General features: G+C 34.5%; 1 non-coding gene across 1 annotated transcript; it reads left to right on the forward strand.

Moving 5' to 3' along the window:
* Positions 1 to 1269: 1269 nt before the first annotated feature.
* Positions 1270 to 1375, forward strand: LOC140872690 (small nucleolar RNA R71). Its single transcript, XR_012147888.1, has one exon. It is a non-coding gene; the product is annotated as a small nucleolar RNA R71 (small nucleolar RNA).
* Positions 1376 to 16498: the final 15123 nt, after the last annotated feature.

A 16498-nucleotide genomic window follows, 5' to 3' on the forward strand; every position in this document is an offset into this window, starting at 1 on the left:
ATATGTGATACTCCGATCAGCCAGCTGTAATGTGATGGTGGTCGCCCTAACTTCTCCAAGCTCCAATGTCCCGTATACAGAAAAGGGCATTAAATTTATACTTGCTCCTAAATCACATAAAACTCTATTTACCTTAGAACCACCAATAAAACAAGAGATAGTAAAACTCCCTGGATCCTTATGTTTTGTGGCAACTTTTTCTGCAGGATTGCACTGCACTCTTCTGTCAGATTCACCACTTTATTTTCTTGCAATCTCCTCTTCTTAGACATTACATCTTTGATGAACTTGGCATAGTTAGGCATTTGTTCCAAGGCATCTGCAAATGGAATATTGATGTGTATCTTCTTGAAGATGTCTAGGAACTTGGAAAACTACTCATCAAGTGTCTTCTTCTTGAATCGCTGAGGAAAAGGAAGTTGTGGCTTATACATTGGTTTTATTTCAGTTTCTTTCTTGGGTTCTTCAACCACGATCTCTTCAACCATTGGTTCTTCAACTTCCTTGGTTTTTCTCTGATCTTCAGCCTCTAACTTCTTGCCACTTCTTAACTCCACCGCTTTGCACTGCTCTTTTGGGTTCACTTCAGTATTGTTGGGAAACTGTCCTCGATTTTGATCCTTCAACGCATGTGCAAGCTGCCCAATTTGTGTTTCCATAGATTTCATCATAGCCCCCAAACTGCACATATGTGTCTCCATGTTGTCCATTCAAGTTTCAATCCTCGACATCCTCTTGCTAGATTCAGTAACAAATGTAGACACAACATCCTCCAAAGACTCTTTACCTTCCCCTTGATTTTTATTGAATCCCGGAGGGGGTTTCAATACATTTTTGTTGTTGGCATAGGAAAAGTTTTTGTGGTTACGTAAACCAGGATGATAATTATTGGGTGGAGGGTTACCTCGATAATTTCCATAGCCTCTGGGATTGATATATTGAGCTTCCTCAGGTGGATGAGATTCTTCTATGGCAACCGACACACCTGCAGGTTCTGTTACACTTACCTTGTTCAGAGCAGCAACTTGTGTACTCAATGCAGATAACTGTGCAGTGATGGATGTGAGAGGATCAACACTATACACTCCTTTCTTGACTCTCATACGTTCAGATGGCCATTGATAACTATTGATTGTCATCTGTTCCAGCATCTCATAGGCCTGAATGGTGTCCTTAGCAAATATGGTATCCCCAGCAGCAGAATCCACAGACATCCTTGTGGGCGTATTCAACCCATTGTAGAAAAACTCTATTTCTTCCCAATCTGCAAAATTATGATTAGGAAAACGCCTTAAAAAATCTTTGTACCTTTCCCATGCCTCATATAGCTGTTCTGAATCATGCTGTTGAAAGTTACCGATCTCAATCTTCAGCTGGGTGACCTTGGATGGTGGAAAAAACTTTTCTAAAAATTTCACAGCCATGCCCTCCCAAGTTGTTATGCTTCCTAGCGGCAATGACTGCAACCAGTTCCGTGCCTTGTCCCTGAGAGAAAAAGGAAACAAGTGTAAACGTATTATATCCTCAGAAACACCATTTATTTTTACCGTATCAGTAATCTCTAAAAAAGTGCGCAAGTGCAAGTGAGGATCAGCTGTGGCGCTTCCATTGAATTGGTTATGCTGAACCATGTTGATTAATGCCGGCTTCAACTCGAAGTTGTTGGAATTTATTGTCCCTCTAGGGATTCCAGAATAGTGAGCCTAGATCGTCGGCCTGAAATGATCTCTAATTGGCACCAAGGGCAATTCATTGACATTTTCTTCAGCCATGGTAAGTTGTTCTTCTCTCCTAGCTCTTCTCAAAGCGCGTGCGGTTCGTTCAATCTCTGGATCAAAGAGTAAAAAATTCGCACTTTGTGTTCTTCGCATGAACTGCAATTAAGAACAACATCAATTTATTAGTACTTAAAATAAAATAAAGAAAAACTCTAAATTAAAACTTAGACTAATTGGTAACAAGAATAAACAAAATCAAAAATTACTCCCCAGCAACGGCGCCAAAAACTTGTTGTGAAAAATACTCGCAAGCATACGAGTGTCAAGTTTTAATATAGTGAAAGAGTGAGTGTCGATCCCACAAGGAGTAATTTGAAAATATTCAATACTTGTAATTAAAATAGTCTTAATTTTATCTAGAAAATCAAACTTTGGAAATTTGATGAATAATTAAATAAATAGTAAAGTTTGTAAAACGCGCACACACAAAATTCTTAAGAGATTATCAATCAAATAGAAATAGTCTAGAGGCTTTGATTTTACCTGGTCTCGACAATATCCATTCCTAATTAATCTATTTTCATGAGTTCATTTCAATTAATAATCAAAAACACATAGATTATACTATTTGCCTCTCCCGAGTGCCAAATAGAATGTATCAACCACAGATCAATTCTAATATCCCTATTGAGAATCTACTTGTAGTGATATGTGTAAAACAATGTTCTTTCTAGGCTCTATTAAAGTTATAAGCTCTCCCGAGTCATATAAACAATTAATAGTGTGAATTCTATGGATCCTATTCTAAATCACCTCTCCCGAGTGCCGGATTCTAAATAAATATGATAAATCAATTTATGGCCAGTAAATTGAAAAAACTTTCAAAACTAGAATCACAATTAATTTAGAAGAACTCAAATCATAAAAATCAATAATTCATTAACATGTCTTGACCAGGCCACATCAACCTCTAGACATAAAAAGTTTAGTTCATACTCAAATTCATAGCAACCCAAACCATGTTTAATAATTCAAACATAATTCAACAATCAAAAGAAATAAACAAATAAGGAATAACAAAACCGTAGTCTTTCTTCTGTGTCCGGTTGAAAAGTCTTCGTCTTCGTTTCAAGCAAGCTTCAAATCTCGATTATCTCAAGATTATTCTGTGTATTGGCGGCTAGATAGGCCTTCATTCGGTCTGAAAACTCCCTTAAATACTCCCCTAAAAATCGTCCAAAATAATACCAAAGATATCCCAAAGTTTCCAAAATTACAAAAACAACTCGTCAAACATTCAGCGACGCGCGGGCGCGCATAACTCTCTGCCTCGATAATTCCAACATCTCTATCACGTGCGGGCACGCCAAAAAGACAGGCGGGCGCACATGGCTCTCTGGAAATTTTCTACCCTTCTCTTCAGGTGACGAGCGGGCGCGCCAAGTCCAGGTGCGGGCGCGCATGGAGTTCTGGTCCATCTTCATCTTTTTTTCACAATCTTGAACCATCTTTGCTCGCTTTGCCCTTTTCTCGACTCCTTTGATTCCATCCATCATAAATTCAATATTTCTTGTATTTCCTGACATCCAACATAAACAACAGCAATTTCAACGTAATTCCGCTCGAAACCAAACAATTATCCAATAATATCAATACAAATTAAGTGCACAAAATGCACTTATCACCTATTCAACATAGTCATTAAGATTCTTCTTTAATCCTGTCATGTGGCGTGAACTACCACTGTCGAAGTACCAATGACCTGCAACATTAGTTTTCAAGGAAGTATAAACAACATTACAACTTGATTTAGCTTTTGGTACCCAAACCTTTTTCTCAGAATTTTTCCTCCTGGCAGTGTTTTGGTTCAGTGTTGACAACACTGATGGCAGCACTTTCCTGGAATTCAAGTCTATATAGTCAAACCTGAGCTTAAAACAGTAGGGCTTGATGTGACCTTGGTTGTGACAGTAATGACAAACAAACCTATGCTTCCTTTGTTTTTTTCTCTGAACAGGAGCTTGTGCCTTCAATGAAATTGGTTTTACCTTTGGAATTGCAATTGGAACACTAGCAGAGTTACTGTTTTCTTTGACAAAAACAGTTTGTGACGACTCCCCTACTTCAAACTTGCTGTTTTGAAATCCTAGACCAGCTCTATCATCTTTTCCCATCATCAATATTGATTCCATCTTGGTCTTGCTCGAATTAAACTTTGCGAGAGTTGCATTGGCTCTTCCAAGCTCTTCTTTGACCTTGCATAGTTCTAAATCCTTCTTGCTTAGAACAACTTCAAGTCTAGCCACTAATGCCTTTAGTTCACTGTTCTCTTTTGATAGAATTGAATTTGATTTGTTCCTTAACATCCAGTCAGTATACAATTCTTCATACATATTCTGGCCATTCTCTAAAGACAACTCTTCCTCATCAGCATCCTGATTGTTAGAGTCTTTAGGTACTGAAGCATTCAGACAAAATATCTTCTGATCAGTGTTGTGGCCAAGTGTTGTGACACCTGTGACAACACTGTGTTTCTTCTGCAGCACCAGAACTGAAAGTGCATTGTGAGTCTCTTCTTCTCCTTGTTCTGTACCTTCCTCATCTTCATCATCACTTAGGGAAGCACACATTCCTTTGTGAAGTCTAGTTGGGCACTCATTAGCATAGTGACCGAAGCCAGTGCACTCATGACACTTCACAGACTCAAATCTCTTTGAGTTATTCAATGTTTTTCCTTCTTTCTGAAAGTGATTTTGACTCTTTGAAGGGATGGTATTCTGTTCTGGTCAGCATATCCTCAATGGTTTTCCAACAGCAGGAGCATTCAAAACTTTAGGTTTCTGACCAGGTTTCTAATAATCTCTCATTCTCTTCAAGTAGTTACCTAATTGTTTGGTAATTAAGGCGATAGAATCATCTCCTAAGTCAGACTCATTGACTCCCTATGTCAGATCAACAAAATCATGGTAGGAGTCATTAGAAACTTGAAGTGCAATAGACTTACCTTTGTCCTTTTTTCCAAAATTCATTTCCAACTCATAAGTTCGAAGAGAACTCATCAATTCATCAAAGCCCAGAATTTATGTGTCTTTCGATTCATCAATAGCACAAATCTTCATTTGAAATCTTTCAGGCAGTGATCTCAATACTTTTCTCACTAAACGTTCGTTTGAAATAGCATCATCGAGATCAATTGCATCATTCTCGATCTTCCTTAAGCGTCGTTCATAATCATCAATTGTCTCACTTTCTTCCATCCTCAAGTTTTCAAACTGAGTGGTGAGAATTCTTCTTTTGGTTCGACGCACACTTTCGGATCCTTCACAGTGCATTTGAAGTTTTTTCCAAGCCTGTTTAGCACATACACAGTTAGTTACAAGTGCAAACATATTAGAATCAAGATAAGTAAATATAGCATTAAGGGCTTTGTTGTTCATATTTGAAGCAACAGTTTCATCGACATTCCAGTCCGTTTCTGGTTTGAGGAGAAAATCTCCTTCTCTATCGGTTCTCCTTGGTGGATTCCTGCCTTGTAGCACACGTTGCCATGCCTTTTCATCAATCGATTTGATGTAGACACGCATCCTGACTTTCCAGATAGCATAATTGGATCCATCCAAGATTGGAGGACGTTAAACAGTTCCTGAATATGGTATCTCCATTGTGATGTCCTGTCAAACACAAAAACAGAATCACACTTAGTATCGTCAAGTGAATGTCTATGACGCCACTTGTTAGGTTTGGACAGTCTGAAATCACAGAAATATCAGAAATAACTTTTTGATTTTTGAGTTTGTGTTATCTCTCAGTGTTGTCAACACTTCAAGAAAACACTATGCAGCGGAATAATATAATTAAAATTAAGTAACACACATATATTTATGCACAAGTACTAAGTACTTGCACGTTGCCTCATGGCGAAATAACCACTAAAAAATCAAATCAGTTTACAAAAACCAACTAGTGATTGTTTTATGAAAAACTACTTTTCTCAACAGATTGAGAAAATAAAAGACTTCCTAAAAACTAGTAAGAACTAGAATAATAAACCACTATGAAGTTTTTTGCCGAAAAATAAAAACCAAAGAACCACTTTCAGAACAACACTTCACTCGTGTGTTCTTCAGTGTTTCCAACACTACTCGGCAACACAGTATAATAGCGATGAACACTCCAAAAATTCTTCAACGATCGATCTTCAAAGCTCCAGAATTTTTGTAGTGAATTCTCTATGTATTTTGCTCTCTACGTTCCACTCTCTTAATTGTTATGATTTTGTTCTGATCGGTCCATGCATCCTATAAATAGATCTTCAATATGTTTTCATAAATAAGAACCTACAATGTATAGAAACAATGTATCATCATAAATCAAATATTTCGAATAAGAAATAATAAAAATTACCAACTTTAAAACTTGTCTAAGAAAGGCAAAACTCTAAAGATAGAAATTGAATGCAATAAGGAAACAATTTAAAAGACATGTGCACGACATGTTCTTTCAAAATGATTGACACAAGTTGATGTAAAATACCATCATAACTCATTCTAAACTCATTCAAATATAAAAATTAATTAAGTGATATTTCTGATTTTCGATGGATGATATTTCTAATGAGTGATATTTTTTTTATTTGAGACTCAATTATAACAAAATCTTTTTTTATTAAGACACAAATTATGCAAATTGTGATCAATAAAAGTCATCATTCAAGATGTCACTATTTAGTTTATAAGCTAGTGGCCGAGTCCAAATGCATATCATTTTGCTCCATTTTCCTACTGACTCGATGCGTGGCTCACCATATTCGTGAAAATTTTGGATTCGAGGGACATTATGTTATATATGTGTATTGTTGGAATAATTACATTCAATTGGTGAATTACAATTCAAGTATTTATTTGTAGATGATTTATTAACTTAACTCATTTAATTACTATTTGGTTTCAAAACTTGGAGTAAATTAATAACACATCAATTAATCAGTTTAAAACTTAAATTAAATAAAATTGATTTATGTAAACTTTTGAAACCGAGTGAGAATTTTGAAACCGATGAATGTAGACCGATGAATGAGAGGAAATTTTCTTTTAACCCGATACATATGCATGTCTTATTCTTTTGAGAAAAATATACAAAAACAAAGGTTATTCATTTCAGTTCTTTTTTATTTTGTTTTATTTTAAATAGTGATTACGATCATGATGTATATTTTCTGTTCTTCGGAGTAACAAGTTTGTTTTATTTGCTACTCGAACTACAGTTGTATCCTGAGAGACAAACAATACATATACGATCTTTAAAAAACCATATGTAAAGGTGCAAATGTTTTAAGGAAACTGTGTTTTTAGTGGCCCTGATCATCAACTTGCTGATTTTGTTCTTTTTATGACAAAATGACAAAACTGTTTCAACTGTCAAGAATTCAATACGCTACAACTTACAACACTTTCTTTAGTCTAATATTTATGCAAATAAATTAGATTTCATTTTATTAATGTTGAGATTAATATTTTATTTCTTGTAGATTTAATTATTCCCCCTAGCACATCGAAATATATATATATATATATATATATTCTCAAATTATGTGTATGCAACATTTTGTTATGTTGGCCTACGGACTCAAATGAATCAATGTTTGTGGCTCACCATATTCATGAAAATTTTGGATTTGAGGCTTTGGGATATTGTATCATGTCTCGTGAAAATATAAATTTTTTTAGGAGTCGATAAAAAAGGAAACAAATTAAAATGATCATAAAATAAGTCAGAAATTTCTGCTAAAACGTACGGATCCATATATAATTTCACAAACATAAAATGACATTGCATGTTCTTATGTATAATACATGATATCAACTCTACACAAAATACTATGGTCCATGTCAAAATCTCGGGACACAAAATCTTAGCACTTGTTACTTCACCAACCTGTATTTAAAATAAAACTGTTATATTTCAAAATGTCTCCTTTTCGTTGAAAATACACAAAATTATTCATCTACATGACCCAAAAAAAATGTACAAACAATTAATAAGATGTCTAGAATGACAGTATCACATTTCGATTGTTTTATCCAGCAAAGATAATTATTACATCCAACATTGATTATCATTATTATTTTATTGTATTTTTGGGGGGTAAATGTCATGTGTTACATTATGACTTAACATGTAGGGGATTTGAATAATGTTTTTCCAACTCTTTAGCTACTTTTGGCTAATATTTGGGCCCCGAATTAAATATTTTGATAAACCTCCTTTCATCAATTGACAGCTTCCTGAAATGTAATGAAATGGGGACCAATTACAAAGGACGTTGATTGTGATCTATTGTGCCTAACAGTGTAAAATCTGTTCCCCAGCTAGCTCGAATATGATTGGAGGAAGATAAGAACATAGGATGAAAACCATGCTACGTAATCTGTTCCCCAGCTAGCTTGAATATTTATGGGAAAATTGCATATATCATCCTTGTGAAATTTCGGGTTTGTTGATAACCTCCTATGAAATTTTTTTAAGCTAATAACCCCGTGTGATTCTAGATTTGTAGCATACACACCATTTTCAGCTAAAAAATGACGAAAATACCCCTACATAAAATAAATGATAAATTAAAAAGTTCATAAAAGTCAAGGGAATTTTTTTCATTTTTTAATCAAAAGGTGTGCATGCTATAAATCTAGAATCACAAGGGGTTATTAGCTTAAAAAAATTTCATAGGGGGTTATCAGCAAACCTGAGATTTCACAAGGGTAATATATGCAATTTTCCCAATATTTATAATATCAAATCACAATTATAATGCATGTTTTTTTCGTAATCTGATGAAAAGGAAGATAGGGACTCCTCAATTTAACAAGATTAATATCGAATCACACACACACACACATTATGTTTAATTTACTTAAAAATAGTATGTAACTCTCATTTATATCATGCTCTTGCTGTCAAGTCATTGAGTCTAAGCCCGTGCAGACACAACTGCATAACAAGGGTAATTTCGACCCTATTCATGGGGTATTACCCCATGAGTGGTGTGGAAATATTTGATTGGTCCAATCATGTGGGCTCCATCAATCATGTGGGGTTCACATAATTTAAACCAATCACATCACTCCACATTACCTATGGGGTATTACCCCATGGGTAGGTTCAAAATTTTCCGTAAGAAGCTTCTTGTAATAACTAATGCGGTACATATTCATCATTGTCTTACAAAAAATGTAAAAAAATATACTTCACTCAAGTTGTTATATAAGTTCATTATAATATTTTTTAAATCATTAATTTTAAGCACATGTCGGATGAGATATTACACTCATCATTTGTTTAAAATGTTGTGGAGAGTAGGGGTGTGCACATAGTCAGTGTCTCAGATTTCAGATCGATATTTCAGATAACGTAATTAATTTGGATTTCGTAATATAGTACTTTTTTTGAAATATAGTAATTTTAATACCCAATTGTTGGGGGCCGGATGTGGTAAAGTATAATTGATTTTTTTAAAATTTCACGAATTATATTATTTTTCCTATCAATTCGGTCTTGTTGGATAGGGACCCGATCCAAAACGCCTCCTAATGAAAATTAAGGATCCGCAAACTCCAGTTGTTGGTGCTTCTGTTATCAATATTCTTGATAACACATAAAGAAAAGGTACGTGGTTTGTATGGCATAGGCATAAAGATTAGTTCTATACCATATAGTTTAGCAATATCCAATTATACGTATATCATGAGTTTAATTCTCATCAAGTCATAGTTTTATCATCTTAGCCACATTTTATTTTATTTTTAGCTTAACTATCAAAGAAGGGATTTTGTAATTAGCTAATTCTTACAATTCTTCAAGGTGGATTGTTGAATCTGATGCTACTAATGTGATTAACCAAATCTCCAATTGTACACATTTTGTGAGGGAAGCATTGCTCATACGTTCTATAACAGAGTAGTTTTTGCAACACCCTCTAGCTGTTATTGATCATTTTCCAAGGGGAGTTAATTGAGTTGATCATGTTCTGACATCTTTGTATAATGGTTACTCTTTTGTGCATTCTGATTCTTGCCCATCGTTTTTGGCTAGGATTTTGATCCGGGATCAGAAATAATATATATAAGTTAACGATTCAAAAAAAAAAATTCATTGGTTAAAATTTTAAATTAACTAGTTGGTGCTGCGAGTGTGGTAAACCGATTTCCGTTTTAAGTAATTAAGTGTCTAAGTATGTTTGAATTGTTTAAACTTTAGTCAGGAATTCTCGGATGAGATTATTTAGTAGAAATTAGATTCATGACATCTGGAATTCCGATAGGTCCCTAGCACTAGACTGGTTCGAAAGGTCCGAACTTGTGATCTAGGAAGATCGATAGTTCCGAGTGTTCTGAAGAAGCGTTGCAGTTCGGAAGCTGAAGATGAGTTCGGAAGTTCCGAACCCACGATTGGTAGTTCCGATGTACTGCAGTCAGACAAGGTATGAGTTTTGATTGGGTGATTGGATAGGTGATAGTTCGGAAGCTCCGAAGTAGAGTTTGGAAGATCCAAACTGTGTCGGAAACAGTGAGTTATCTAATCAAAGACACGTGTTCGGTGGATAGGGATCAAAAGGATGATCGGAAGCTCCGAAGAGCATTCGAAACGTCCGAAATAGCGATCGGAAGGCCCGATCTTCTTATACAAATAGAGGCGAGATTTCTCATTGTTAGTGTGTGTTTTAGGCGTGGATTTCGAGCCAGTGTCTATTTCTTAGTGTTTTAGTCATTTTTCGAAGGCCGGGATTTTAGAGAGGTGTTACAAGGTTTATAGCAGAGCTGTGCTTGGGTCAAGATCTTCACCATCAGCGGGATGACAACCAACGCATGTATAAGTCTGGACTCTTAGTAGTTATTGGAAGTAGTTATTAGTCTAGTTAAGACTTTTAGATAAGTATTGGTGATATATGTTGCGTATTTTCTTGCTCGCAAGTACACGGTGTCAAGTTTTAATATAGAATGAATAGAGTATCGTTCCCACGAGGAGTATGCATGTCTTGAAAATTATACTAATTCTTGTAATTAAAATAGGCTAGACTTTATTTAGAAAATTAAATATGATATTTTTTCAAATTTAAATAAATTAACCAAAAAAACTAATAAGCAAACAACACACTTTTAGAGAATATCAATGAGATAAAATATCTAGAAGTTTTGATTTCACTTAGTTTCGACAACAACAACTTCTAATTAATTTATTCTCATGAATTCCACTCGTTTAATAGCCAAGAACGCTTATTTATTTCTATTCCCCTTTCTCAAGCAACAAATAGAATGTATCAATTAAGTTTTGATTCCAATATATCTATTAAAAATCTAGACTTAATGATATGTGAAAACGATATTTTTATTCAAGGTTTGTTAGCGTTATATGCCTATCGAACTATATAATCATTAACAATGTATTTTTCAATGGTCCTATTAAAAATTCTCTCTCCCGAGTGCAAGATTTCAAAAAAATTTCAATTAAATTAGTGATCAAGTAATTGAAAGACAATCATATCTAGAAAACACAATCAAACTTGAGGAATTCAATCAAATAAATCAAAAAATCATAAAAGTTGTCTTAACTAAGCTACATCAACCTCTAGAATAAAAAACTTAGTTCATTAAGAAAATTAAACAAAAAAAAATCATGTTTATGAGTTTAAACATCAATGTTCAGAATTTAATAAGAGAAGAGAAAGAAGAACGAATCCAAAGTAGCGTCTCAGTCCCTAGATTGCGCCATCTTTTTCTTCGTATTTTCTCTATTGTGTCGCCCTCTTCTCTAACATGCAACCCTTGTTCTCCCTTGTATGCGTGTGTTCTACCTTTTTCTATGTCTAATCTTCTCCCTTTTATATGTTCTTGAAGCCCGGCGAATAAAGCCCGACAAATCAAGAGTTTAAAAATTTCAAAAATCTACAACCTTTCTTGTGCAGGTGTAGCGATTAGGCGCAGCTGAACAGCGCATAGGTGCTGGTTTTTCGTGTCCAGGGCGTGGTTGCACCAGTCCAGCAGCGCACCTGCTCCTTTATGTTGTTATTATTATTATTATTATTATTATTATTATTATTATTATTATTATTATTATTATTATTATTTCGTACAGCCTAAGCGCCTAGGCGCTACCTGCAGCCTTTCATTTCACTATATGCACATAATTATTGCAAAAATTTTATCTGGAGTTCTAGTTGTTGGATTGGACTGAAATTTTGTCAAAATATTTATAACATCTTATAATACATTCTGAATGGTGGAGATCGAATTGGGTTCTTTTTAAAGTCACCGATATTTTCTGTAAACTTGTGGCTTCGTGATTCTTTCTTGCGCCTCTTCTCGATGCTTACTCTATTTTGACATTTTCATGTTCTTTTGCACTCTATATGAGTCCTAAAACCTCAAACTTGCTTTTTTTTTTTTTTACTACAAATGACAAAAAAACAACCAAATACGCTAATACCACTCGATACATCACAAAAAGCCAAGTCAAATCATATGCAAATTAAGTGTATAAATTGCATTTATCAAATCCCACCAAACATAGACTTTTGTTCGTCTAGAGCAAAACTATGAAAAAAATAAATTTACTCACAACATAAATAAATCACACATGAAAATACATAATATTGCGTAATTTAATTGGCCTCCGAATTTTATATTTCAATCCACATGTCGGCTAATTTCTCAAGAGTTCTCGTGTGTGTGTGCGATTTGCCAATATCATCTACCCACCTAAATTTTGATAAAATTATGCAATAAGTAAGCTTCATAGATTCATTAACTCCGTCGTCCCCAAGTTCAAAACACTCTCCACCAAGTTCAACTTTTATTTGCACAGATCAAAAAGATTTTTTTGGTTAACATTAGGTTGAATCAATGTAAGCAGGAAGGAATGTATCCAATAATATATCAATGTCAATCAAATATTTAGAATTCAAGCAAAGTGATTGTATTTTATCACATTGGATAGAATGAGTAGATAAAAATATTATTATTTGCATTGCCAGATATTGATTTTGGCTCCTTCTACTCCATACATTCTTCATCTTTAGCCTTCTATTTGGATTCGAATTTCAATCCATTTTTTTCTTTTCAAGGTCTCCCCTCTCCTTACTTTCTCCGCCATTACATTGTTTCCTTTGAACTTTTTAGCTACTGGTAACGCTTAGTCGTATCGCGCCCAAATTAACCCAACTCAACTTAAACAAATAAATATGTAGTAGCGAGAGTAGGGATAATTCCCACGAGGAAGGTGCAATTTATTGTGTTCTTAAAAATACTGAAAATAAATAAAAGGGGATTTTTGGATTTTGGAATTAACTAATTAAGATTAAAATCAATTTAAAATAAATTTATCAACTAGCATGCAAGAATTAAAAATATAACAAATTAATTAATTAAAACAAGTCTTGGTATGAATTGACTACACCCTTAAAGTTATTCACTCGATCATCGATTCTATAAAAATAATTAATTAACATTTGAATATTCATAATTGAAAACTTAATTCCTATCTCACCTTAATTTTAGTTAATTAGACACAAGCGTTCTAAATTAACCCTTACCAATGAATTAACCAAAATACAAGCGATTAAGATTTAAATCCAAGGTAGTATTTAAACTAGTGAAATTAATGAATCTAAACAACACAAGCACAAGCGGCTGTATTTAATCTAGTCAATTATTGTTCCTACAAATTAACAAATTCACAAACGAAAAATATTAATCATAGTTGCTTTACAAATTAGATGGATCAAACAATTACAAATTTGATTTCTAATCTAACAGTAGATTGTATGATAAAATCAAAGGGTGATCAAACCAATAATCTCACAAGATGAATAAACTTCATGTCTTCCTTTACCAAGAATTAAAACTTACAAGAATTGAAGAAGAAATTAAATCTAAGAACAAGGAAGATAAAACCTAGCCGCCAAGAGTGTTCTTCAGCTTTCTACCGTCCCAAAAGATCATTAAATTCGGGTTTTAGATGATATTTAAAGTATAGAGTCCATCCCAAGAAAGTTTCCTAATTAAAATATAATTCCCGAAATCCACATCCTTTTCAACACGCAATTTTTTTGAAAAATTTATATCTTGAGTTCTATTCATCGGATCAAGCCGAAATTTGGCCAGGAGCTTTAAAACATCTTGAACCTCAATGTGAACAGTGGAGATCGAATTTATATCTTTCTAGCATCAAAAATAAGTTTTTGACCATTGATGCTCCGTAATTCATTCTTGCGGCTCTTCTCCTACTCCAAATTCTTCTTTTTTCTGCTCTTTTCTTCCATCCTTTGCTCCATTTATTCTCTTTATATTCATCAAATCACATATAATGATTAGAAACTATACAATTAATTTAATCAATCAAAACACACCTAATCCTGACAATTTAATCCAAGTAAACATAGGAAAATGTCGACATACCAAACTCCCCCATACTTAAACCTTTGCTCGCCCTCGATCAAGTCATGCAAAAACAGTATGCAAACATAAGAAATGATGAATTATGGACATCACAGCCTAAGATAAGTTCCAACATAAAAAACAAAATTACGAACATTCTTGATTTTCCATAATACACCATCAGTCAAGCGTGAACGTATGTGTGCGTCATGTTATTCCAGCTACATGCAACTTCAAAAGACATAGTTTTAAGACTGTTCGCCGACCTATGACACCTCAGTGTAAGTATCACAATCAAGGGCTCCTTCCTCCCAACAATCCCTAAACAAAAGCACGACTTTCTTGAGATTTATTACGCACATTCAGATTTTGCATCCGATTTTCTTAAGCCTTAATAATTACCCGCAAGCTTAGCTATAGCTGTGATAGGATTAGAATTTCAATCCCCTCGTCTATAGCCCGGATGGAACATCAATCCCATTGAACCACCCGCAAACTTATCCATGGAAAAGTGATTAGAATTTCAATTGATTTCCAGGCCCGGATGAAATTGTTATTGATTTCCAAAAATTTTAAACTTTTAACCCCATTGATTCCGCATACTTAGTCAAGAACAAGGTGACTAGGATTTCAATCCCTTGTTCATAACCCGGATGGAGTTAATCTTATTTCCACAAAAATTTTCATAAAAATTAACAAGTGCGCCCAAGATCTTACATGCAATGTCATAAAAATCATTAGAACTCAAAAGATGCTATCAAGATTAACAAACACCTATTGTCGTGCAATGATCCAACAGACACCAACATCATCTAATACATCGCTATATTTCATTGGTCTAACATGTGTGTTTAAAAATATTCACTAATCAACCTACGGTTTTTCATGTCCAATTAAGAGCAAAAAAAATTTTCAAAAACAATTTTTTAACAAAACTTCATCATCATAGGCTAGTGAATCTCCATCCTACTTACTATGAGCTCTAAAAAATTTTTTCTTTCAAAAACCCGCAGAATCCTCTCAATGACTGGCTAAGTCCTCTCCCCCATACTTAAAATCTTACATTGTCCTCAATGTAAGTAAAAAATGCAAAACAAAAACAAATACTAAAAATGAAAAGGAAAAACTCCCCTTGAGTTGCCTCCCAAGCAGCGCCTGATTTTCAGTCTTCAGCTTGACCCTCATAAGCACTCCTCAAAGAGTGGCTGATGCCCAAAATAAGTGTCATATGACACCACAAATGGGTCTTTGTTCCATATGCCCTCAAGCTTGGCTAGATGTATACAGTTTAAGCTCATCACCTCAACAATACTCCATAGTAGCTGGTAAATATGGGAAGAGAACATCTCTGTGTTCTCTTGAAAGCCAAAATCTTTTGAAACTGGTATTGATGGAAGGGAAGGATCTTGGGGATGTGTATATGATAATACTATCGATGAGCTCAAATCGATAGAATCTTGAACTCTGTCATCCTCAAACTTGAGTGGCAACATATTTCCATCATACCCTATTTCTTCCAGAACATCTTTTGAGTGAGGTTCAATAAGAAGAGAAAACTCAAACACCTCTAAATCTTCAGCATGATTAGATTCACACTCCCAATCCTGGTTCTCCGAGTCATCATCATTGAACCAAATTGGGTTGGTCACTTCTTGAGTATCTTGCTTCACTTCTTGTTCTTGGTGTTCATGGATGATTGATCTCTTCATATTCTCTATTTGCTCCACAAAGTGGCATCTAGAATTGATTAGATCTTCTATATCTGACTGAGTCGATGCCACAAAATTGCTCATTATATCCTCTAGCGGATGTAAGATCAATTGAGAACAACTTCCCTCCTTCTTTTGAAGCTCAAATGGTTGGTATGTAAAATCCGGGTATTGAGTTTCTTGTGGGTATTGGTTGCTCCAAACTTGTGGTGTAAGATCCCAATATCGGTAATAGTCAAATTCTGCCATATCATCCAACAGGTGTATCATACTATCACCATCTCGGCAAAATAGTGGAGTACCGATTGTGAAAGCTCCATCAATTACTCATCTTCTTGTCACTGCATCCAAACATTCATTAAAAATGTAAGAATAGAAAAGTTAGAAAAATCATGATACCGAAAGATGGTTGCCAAATCCTTGAATCTCTCCCATGCTGTGTAGAATGGCTCTTCGTGTTGATGGATAAAACTTGTGAATACTTGTTGATTTGACATCTCGAAGTATTACACCATAAGAATTCTTGAAAAAACAACAGATTAAAAAATGGTGAATAAAATAAAAACAAAAAACACAAATAAATTAAACGCCTTCCCCGACAACGACGCCAAAATTTGGTAATGCTTAGTTGTATCGCGCCCAA

This window comes from Henckelia pumila, unplaced genomic scaffold, assembly GCF_033568475.1.
Source record: "Henckelia pumila isolate YLH828 unplaced genomic scaffold, ASM3356847v2 CTG_466, whole genome shotgun sequence".
NCBI classification, from domain to species: domain Eukaryota; kingdom Viridiplantae; phylum Streptophyta; class Magnoliopsida; order Lamiales; family Gesneriaceae; genus Henckelia; species Henckelia pumila.